The sequence below is a fragment of the Cloeon dipterum genome, chromosome 2 (assembly GCF_949628265.1).
Source record: "Cloeon dipterum chromosome 2, ieCloDipt1.1, whole genome shotgun sequence".
Taxonomy (NCBI): Eukaryota; Metazoa; Arthropoda; class Insecta; order Ephemeroptera; family Baetidae; genus Cloeon; species Cloeon dipterum.
Window position 1 is genome coordinate 36,300,428 of NC_088787.1, and position 9,816 is coordinate 36,310,243.

General features: G+C 42.8%; 1 long non-coding RNA gene across 1 annotated transcript; it reads right to left on the reverse strand.

Annotated features, from left to right (window-relative positions):
* Positions 1–2,302: 2,302 nt before the first annotated feature.
* LOC135938105 (uncharacterized) lies at positions 2,303–3,107 on the reverse strand. Its single transcript, XR_010574601.1, has 3 exons — positions 2,967–3,107; positions 2,825–2,902; positions 2,303–2,701 (listed from the first exon to the last, which is right to left on the reverse strand). It is a non-coding gene; the product is annotated as an uncharacterized LOC135938105 (long non-coding RNA).
* Positions 3,108–9,816: the final 6,709 nt, after the last annotated feature.

The following is a 9,816-nucleotide window of genomic DNA, read 5'->3' on the forward strand; positions in this document are numbered from 1 at the left end:
ACAGTGTTTCCAAGGCCGAGAGGAAATCCTCCAGCATAGCGTCCTCTTCTCGCCCGGAAAAGAGAGGTAAGTTTGTCATGTCGAAGTACATGCCCGTGGTTCGCGGCGCTCCCCAGCTAATTTGTGGCATTGCCTGGGCGGCGGCCATCTCACCTGGCTTTACTCCCTCCGGGTGATGTAACATGGTGGGTCCTTCTCGATCGGGCGCCGGCGAAGGTGCATGGCGCGAAGCCGTAGAAGAGGAAGGTGCGAACGGGGTGCAAGCTGATGGTGCCACCTGGTGCTCGTCATTTCCTCCTCTAGCGAGGTGATTCGTGGTCTCGGATCGAGGCACCCTTGTCGGTGGGGTATAATGGGAAACGTCGTCAAGGTCAACGTCGTCAAGGTCAACGTCGTCCCTGCGTGCGCTGTTATTGTCTTGACTAGAAGGACCGGCGCTAGGTTGACTCGAGTTCGTGTAGCCGTTAGGGTTTCCCAACGGACGAGGCTCAGGGTCAGAAGTCCTTCCTAGTGGTGAATGTTCCAGTGGCATCGTGCCAGGCCCGGACTGGTAATCAGGCGCCCCGGGCGAAACCCCGGTGGGCCGCGGCCCAAGTGGGCCGCCCGGACTGCCCAATATTTCCAAGACTGTCAGGCGGTCCGCGTTTGTGGCTGTCACGACCCATATTTTTTAGTGGCTTTCCCGTGTTGGGATGAAGGCAACACACACTCTAATTATTCAATTCCTTGTTTTGGCTAAAATAAATTCAAAATCGAAGGAAAAATCTTCAAAATAAAAATCTAAAAATAAATTATCGTTATGCTTGTTGCATGCCCACCGGCCCACCGCTTTAGCCGTTCGGCCAGCTCCTCGTTAAATTCATATTATCATATTTTTATTGGGGAATGAGCAAACGGGAAAAACTATCATATCCTTGATTTTTCCGTCTTTGCACATAGGAATAAAAATTAAACCGAGAGCTTGATCACATACTAGGACTCGGCGGCCCCACTTCGAGAGTGAAAAATTCGCTTTGCATGTTTCAAACTAGCGTGGAAACTTTTGAATGCATTATTTGGGCTGGGTTTTAATGAGATTTATGGATGAGAATAGGCCAAGAAACGGCCAAAGGAGCTAAAACTTTTTTTTTCCATTTTCGAATTTGGACCGGCGGCTGGCTTGCCTGGCGAACTAAAGCCAAATCGGCTGACCAACATTTTGCCAGGTTGGCTGATGTGAGTGCTCTAGTAGCATACGTTTCTATTTTTATTTGGAAGTCGAGTAAAATTAATTAATATAATTAATAAAATTCGAAGAAAAAAAATTGACGTCCTACTTATTTGAACAAAAGTTAAAAAAAGTTATATTGATCTGACAAAAAATTTATTGCTCAGAACCTCTGACAAGAGTGAATTTTGAGCAACACAGATTTTAGCAACGCAACCTTATTCAATTGTCAAGTTTTCCCAGTTTTCCAAAAAAATTAGTCCAGAATAGGTTATTAATTCACATATTTGACGTCACTCCATCCATTTAAAATTATATACATTTATGCTGCGTTACTATAATATATATAATCCGTATAATAAAAAATCCGTTGAAATTAAATGGCAGCTTCCTCGGTGAATAACGACCTTTATATTTTTCCGTATTTCTACAGAAATATCCTGCTCAACAATTTTCGGCTACTGGTTGTAGTCCTAATTCATGAACTTCCTGTCCCGACTAGGGGCTGAGCAGGACATTATTTCTGTAGAGATACGGAAAAATAAACAGCACGCTATCAGGGTTGCATTTGCTTACCACCCGATTTTTTCCCCACTGGTTTTGAACAATTTAAACCACTGAATTTTTACAAATATCTTGCGCAAGAAATGCAAGAAATGAATTTATTCCATTTTCCCCTACTGAAAATCTAAGATTTTCGGTCGGAAGTGGTCAAAATTTCCTCTTTTCTACACATATTTTTGTTTTTAAATTGCAATTTGCTGCTTCAATTTCTCCAAAAAGTCATAAAAAAAAATTAAGTCGGTCATGAGCTAATAATTAGAAAATTATTGCAAACTGAGATGCATTGGACATTGCCTGCAAGAAACTATTAAAAAACGATAAAAAAAACGTTTTTACCACTGCGCACTGCGTTTTTTTAATGCGGGTCTTTTGCATCCCTGCTCTCTATCCACCGAAATTAAAGGCTTTAAATTTCAATTGAAAGTCATTAAATTTTCGGGGGGGGGGGGGTAATGGGCCGCGGTGGCTCGGTGGGCCGCGAAAATCAACAGTCCCCGGTAAAAAATTTGGTGCCAGTCCGGGCCTGCATCGTGCGTTGTGTTTCCGTTTACAGGTATTCGACCAGCAGATCCTGGTCACGGCACCAATAATTGCCGCTACCAAAATCTTATTCAAGCCACGATCACTCAGCTGGTAAAGAAGATCGGGCGTGGTGGCGACAATCTTGACGTTCAGAATTAATGCTCTCCTCCACTAATCACTATTTGGGTGTCTCCGTATCTCTAATATTAAAGGTCGAGGGCAAGAGAGAGAAACCCAGCAATTTTTCATTGGCACTATCAGGAATATTTATTTCTATCCTCAAGTTCACAGAACGATTCGTGAATTTCCGTGGATATCTCGCCGATTCGGAGCCGTTGGTCGGTCGGTGACGAGTAACTGGTACGCTGATAAGTGGGCGTCTGGGTCCAGGCAGGAGCGCTCAGCAGCCTGGAACAGATATTCGCCCATGAAATATGTTGTACAGCAAGTGCGCCAGTATCAGGGCTCAGAAGTCAGAGGATTCCACTGGAGCCGTCCCCCGACTACTTTGCGCGATCTGGATACACTCACCTCGTTCCCCGGCAGTAGGCGCGTCCGTCCGATGCCAGGCGGGCGCCGCTACCTCCGTCCGGTGACCGTCTGCTTCCCCTGAAACAGTCGATTGAGGTGATCAGTCTCAACTTTCATGCGTGAGGGAAATCCAGCGACTCACCTTTGGTCAGTAGAGGTCAATTCCCAAGCGGGCAGATGGTGCTAGCCTCGGCTCGACGTTCCGGTGAAGACCCACTTGAAGACCGGGCGAGTCGAGTCGTTCGTAGGGGAGCTCCGTCTACATCCGCGGCCTGTGAACAAGATCGGAGGGCGATGATGTAACGATTCTTGTTTGCCCGTATGGAGCTCCTCACCTGAACTAAGCCAGGGCCGGCCTGGCAACTCCCGTGACAGGTGAGGCTGGGAAGCGACGCTCTTCGGCGCTGGACGGCGTGTTGATCGTGTCATGGCGTGGGTATCTCACGGTCGGGGCCTGGCGCCCACGGTAGCTGATCCGACTCTAGTCGTCGGCGCTGAGTCGGCGGCCGATCAGTTTCGGATCTTGTCGGCAGCCGAGTCGTCCCTGGTCGGCGTTTCGGCGGCCAGTCGGCTCCGCCGGCAACGCTGAGTCGGCGCCGTCGGCAAACGATCGGTTATCGGCAGCCCTATCGGCGGCCGATTCGTCACCTGTCGGCGGCGTTTCGGCAACCTATCTCCACGACGGCGTGCAAGCAGCAGAGAGCCGCTAGTTGGCGGCGGTACGCTGCTCGAAGCGTGTGTCGGTGGCAATAGCGGCGTGCAGCTCGGACGTACTCGTCAGCGTGCATGCGCGTCCGCCAAGCGACCGAACACTCAGCCGTGCTTTCCGCTAGCTCGGGCGCCGGCTCAGCTTGGCTCAGGTGAGGCCTCCTTCTTCCCTTTTGGAGTAAGGTACCTGACTGCTTATCTCTGCTCTGGCCCGGCGCCTTTTTATAGCCCGATCAGCTCCCTTGGCTCCTCCTTCTTCGGGCGCAGAGAGAGAGAAGAACCAAGGGTTGCGGGGGCGTGCAGGATTTGTCGCGTTTCTCAACAATTATGCATACCAATCGCGTGCCTTTCTACTTAAATATTCCGATTTATGTTTCTCGAACCTTCTTTACCGAAAATAAATCCTCCTTATGCCAATTCGTTAAATTATTATAATTTTAATTGTGTGTATCTTGGTTTTCTGCAATTTGTAACAACTTAATAAGCGGCGTCTTGTCTATTAACTGACCTCGCTCAACCCCGACTAGCTCCTAAGCTGCCATTTTTGGTTTGATTTATGGCCGTGGGTGGTTACTATTTTACACCACCCGGACCAGTCATATTCTTGCACAGCATAAGCCGTGATTCTGGCACTCATATGGCACAGCATGTGCACCCGTTTTGCATTGCACTGGCACCTGTTCTGCACAAAACATGCACAATGGCCATGGTGCCATGTTGCGGAAAATTGTCCTTCGGCCACTTTTGCTTCGGGGGGTTAAGCCACGCTGCTTCTCACAGGGAAGAAGCGTTTTCACTCGGATCACGTGACTGAAGAGGCCCATGGACAGGGCGATTTTGAAGTGTAGACCACCAGAAAAGTTTTCCACGGCACGCGGCAATTTCCCTTGTGCAGGAATTGTGCAATACTGGTACCAACCCGATGCCAAACATGTGCAGATGAAGTGCCATTTGACTGCCAGATTTTACTGCAGGTGATGTGCGGACGCGATTAAAATCGAGATTGGTGCGAGTAAAGTGCAAATGCGATGCAGAACAAGTGCAAAAAAAATGCCAATGCAGTGCAAGAATCTGACAACGAGACCAGAATCAGGCAACCAGTAAGCATATGGAAACACACTCAATTTATTATCTCAGGAGTGATAGCCTTGTACCGCGTAATCATTTCTTTTTGATTCCAACCTTGATCTTATGTTTTTAAAATAAAACGAAATATGGGGAAACATTTTGAAGAATGAGGGGCAATGTTATAAGGATACATACAAAATATTTTTTAAGCAAAGATCAATTTATTTTTGGTAAGGAATTTTATTTAAATTTAAAATTGACCATATTATTGAATATTTTAAAAAATGAACTTCCACACGGTACATATACATCATTATATATAAAATTTTATCTACTTTTTCCACAGCAAAAAATAACATCTGTAGGCACAGTAGAAATATTAGAAATTAAAAGAGATGAAACATGGAAAATGCATTTAAATAATCCGAAAATTCACTGAAATATTGGAATCATTTACAATATAAATTTAATAGGGTAGTTAGACAAATGGACGGATTTTAGTGTCCGAAAAATATTTATTGCACCTTTCAAAAATATTTGGAGCACCTTATTGACAAAAGAAATAAGCACACTTTTGTGCTACCAGTGTCCTTAGTTTTTAGAAAATCATTAAATTTCTTATTTGAGTCATTTGAGTTATACTTAGCGTATGCTTTGAGAGTCAACTATGATATTTTTATATGAAACTTAATATTGAAAAACATATTTTGCAGGAGGGTCAATGTAATTGAGAAATACATACAGGATAGTTTTTTTCAAGATGTGTTTATTTTAGGGAAAGGCATTTAATTAAAATTTAAAATTGTGTTGTTTATTTCAAAAAATGAATTTGCGCGGTACATATTCATCATTTATAAAATTTAATCTTCTTTTGACACTGCTAAAAATGTATATTTGTATGCACAGTAGATATTTTAGAAATTAAAAGAGATGAAACATGGAAAATGCATTGGAATAATCCTGATATTCACTTGATTATTAATTGGAGTCAATAATAAAAATTTAATAGTGTAGTCCAGGTAGTCAGAAAGACGGTTTAATTGTGGCACCGATGTGTTATGTGTTCAGTGGGGCACTCTTTTTATGAAGCTTTATCTCTCCTCTAATCCTCATCCATTGAACTGCAGCAGGAAACTGGCAATAATAGTGTGCAAATCAACCGGAGGAACATTCTGCTTCTGCACGCTTTGTACAATGCTTTCAAGGTTCACCTACATATCCCCGGATTGGTGACCTCGCTAAGAGACATTTTCAAGCGTTCCGTGTAGCATGGACTTCCCAGAAACAGACCGGGCAGCAAGAGTGACAGAATCGATGAGGTCATCCACACGATTTGCGGTGGTGAAGAAAACAAGGTAAATTTCAAGCGATCCAACGATGTCATGACCCTCAGCTCGCTCGTCCGACAGGTGGCAAGTGAGTTGCAGCAGGAGCGGTTCGAGGATGATGAAGAGCGGAAAGTGTGGAACGAAGAGTGTCACTTGCTGATCAAGTACTGGATACGAAAAGGTACCGCATTTGCACGATCACAAGGGCTGCCAAGCAGAAGAAGACGAACGAGAAACTGCACAAGACCCACGTTTCTTCTCAGCACATGCAGTTGTACAACGCCCACCTCGAAGCGTTGTGTGGTTATCTCCTAAAAGCCAAAAATCCGTCCGATATCGAATTCCACTACAGGACCTTGGCCACACACTTTAACTTGGCTTTTTTTCGTTCAATGCTCGCACGGCTACCGAGGGCTTCGTTACACTGCAGAACTACGAGCAGAGGAACAAATACTCGGGCAAAAACAGTGAAGCGCTCTCCACGGAACAAAAACAACTTGAAGAGCGTTACGACGTGCTGACCTCAACAGGAAAAGGTTCCACCAAAGTGTTTTCCCTCCTGAAACTGGAATAGCGCGAGTATTGCTGCACCCTGGCGGACAAAGCAGTGCGTGCTGCTGCAGGAATTCCAGACGACTGTATCTACCCGTTCGGCACCAAGGACGGAAAAGCGATGAACTTGACAATTCCACAGAAAGTAGAGGTCGAAGCGTGTCTCGCAGAGAGACCTACTGATCTCACGGCTGGTGCAATCAGGACCACCTTCGTGACTACCCTGGGGCAGATGCAATTGAGCGGACCTGCAAAGAAACTCTTGTGCCTTTTAATGGGCCACTCAATCTCCGTCCATGATCACTACTACGATCTTCCGACAGGCTTCGGCTTCGATCTCATGGTCGGGAGAGCCCTCGAAATTTTCGAGTGGGGCAAAATGCAAAGTTCTTGGAGTTACTTTGTATCACAATAGATGTCGACTTATGCGACTATTGACTCCGCCTGGAGCAAAGGAAAAAGTTTATTCACAACAAACCAGCCCGTTGGCTCGCATTGTTCAGCGGCACTCTCAGGAGTGTCAAAGCAATGAGAGGTACTTGAGCAGTTGGGAGATCTAATACTTGCTACCCAATGTCAGAAATGGCAAAAAGTGGTTAGTTTAGTGACTCGAATTGCTCAAATTGCTCGACGGGCTGGTTTGCACCTTTCCAGCATGCGTGATTTGGCTTCACGGGACGAATGTCTATAAAGCGTTTCAATGCAGTCCCTCGGTGCGGAGGCAAGACAAGTGGCCCTTGAGTGGGCTGGGTCCCTGTGCGGCCTGGTGCGCCCATTCAATCCGTTCGCGGTGTTATATTGGGACCCGGGTTTCAGCATTCGTGCTAGCGCACATTATAAATCTCATGCGCTTCTTCCTGTTGCGGCACGATAAAGGATCCGCATGAGTGCCTTTAATTCGTCACTCACAGCTTTATATTTGGCACGTCTTAAATTTGTTTTTAATCTAAAAGGGTAGTGTACAATTGGCGCGCCTTTATTATCGATTATCGAAAAAAATCATGATACAAAACTCCATTTCAGAATTAAATTTTTTCTTAACGTATGAGAGTGTTATGCCGAAATGAAACTAATATACATTATATATTATATACATTATATGTATATATGTTGGTTTTATTTAAGGATAATATTTCTATCATTATCTTGGTTTGGTTTTTTCTTCACAAAATGAATCCAAGGCACATTTGCGACGTTCCTCATTCATCCCCCCTGAAAATAATAATTGAAACTATATATAACACAACCATTATTCTGGAAGAACTTTATTCAGGTAAAATCACCTGAACAAAATCACACTGAATGAATTAATTAAATGATAGTAACAGTAAAAATTAAATGAAACAGTAAATTTCAGTATTTGTCAATTTACATGAAGAATGAAACGTAAATTATTTTCATTTTCGAATTGCGTTTTCCGAGATATATTCAATATATGGTGTACAAATTATGAGTTGAACTATTACGTTAAAAATATAAAAGAATAATTTCCACTAGCGAGACAGAGTTCACATCAATTCTTAAAAAAAAGTTCAAACCATAATATTATTCAACCGATTTTTCAAATTAAAATTGGCATCAAGTTTGGAAAATTAAGCTCTTTTCCCTTTTTAAGAAATTTTATTTCATTTGTAGTGGGAAAGGATTGCTCTTCATAAGCGTATATAGACTTTATATTTGTTTTAACTTTGGAATATTTAACGTAATTTGGCTAATTCATGCTGAATTTTCAAAATAGATGTGCCAATAAAAAAAGTGTTAATATCTTTAATAATTTTTTAATATATTGTTATTTCATCCCTTTTACTACATGCAGGTTATTTATTCTTAAATACATATTTAAACGTTAATTTTCTTTTTACTCAATTAAAATTAAAAAGCTTACTGGCAGTTGCATCAGGGCTTCATCAAACTCCACGTCATTTGATGGGTCAGGTGAAGACCTCGACCTTGGCACAGTCGAGGGTAAGTCATCATCCTCTTCTCCATGGTTGCTGCTTGCAGGTGAAGGATATTGCTGGGCCTCGTCGAGTTGGACAGGTTCATGTTGAACAGGTTCATGTTGGACGTGTTCATGTTGGACAGGTTCAGGTAGGACAGGTTCAGGTAGGACATGCTGAAGGATATAGTTTCCAGCTCGGAAAGTGAGTGTGAATTCCGTCCTAAATAGAATATCTCTTCCGATGGTAATACCGTGTGGTGAACTTGGCACAATAAGGAAGCCCTCGTGACGACTATTGAAGTTCAAAAACGGAATGTTCAGCGGGATGAAAATTGTGGTCATTTCGCGAAACTCTCCTAGAGCCTGCATCCTTCTCCGATAAGTCAATTGCTTGATTAAAATGCTTTCGGAAAATCTGGCATTTCAAATAAAAATCAAGATTGTAATATTGAAGGGATTGCCTGCTGCTTTTTATTTCCATGCAGATTGCCAGCAAACTGAACGCTAGAAATCCCGTTCGTAAAATTAATTCAGGCATGCTGGAAAGGTGCACAGTGCGCAGCAACAAAATAGCAAGTCGTAAAATATTGAAAATTTCACTCTAACAAAGGCATTATTGCGGTAATGAAGATAATCCAGAATTTTCTTTAAGAATATTTTGTCTCATGCGACTCGGCTCCTACTAAATTCTCGTAAATAGGGCGCTGGACAGAATCGTAATATACTACTGAGTAAAATGAAACACTAAAATAGTATCAACGAAGTAAACCATTCATTTATTTCTTCATTAACTGATTTAATTTATTCACAATTTCTCTTTCATCTTTAATATTATAAATAGAAATAATATTCGAAATGAAATTACCGAAATTACGAACATTATTGTATTTATCATATAATATTTTTGCATGGAACGTAAAATCACTTGGAGTTTGTAAAATCCTTAACTTGGCGTTTTTGCTCGACTTCATATTTTTCATTCAGTCTCTTTTGTTACGAGGAGGCTATTTGACCCTCGTCCCTCGCCTGGAATCCCGCTGTTACCCACGCTTTGTTCTTGTAGCGCGAACACATGTGCCGGCTTGAGAAACCAACCTCGCTGCCCCGTAATATTAAAAAGAGAGATCGAAGCGACGGACGGCAACACTAACGCATCCTGCAGGCCATTATTTCAAACAATCTTAAAATTTAACACTCCTAGACACCCTCCTACTGACTGGCAATATAGGCATATCTGTGGCGCAACAATGCAACGCAGGTTGCATAGTTGCGGGTTTGTTTCTGTCATTATATTTCAAATTATTTTAAAGCTATTTGTATTGATACCTATTTAATTTTACTGTACATATTCTCTTAAATGGCATTAAGGTAAAACATTCTTGGAGTGTGTATAT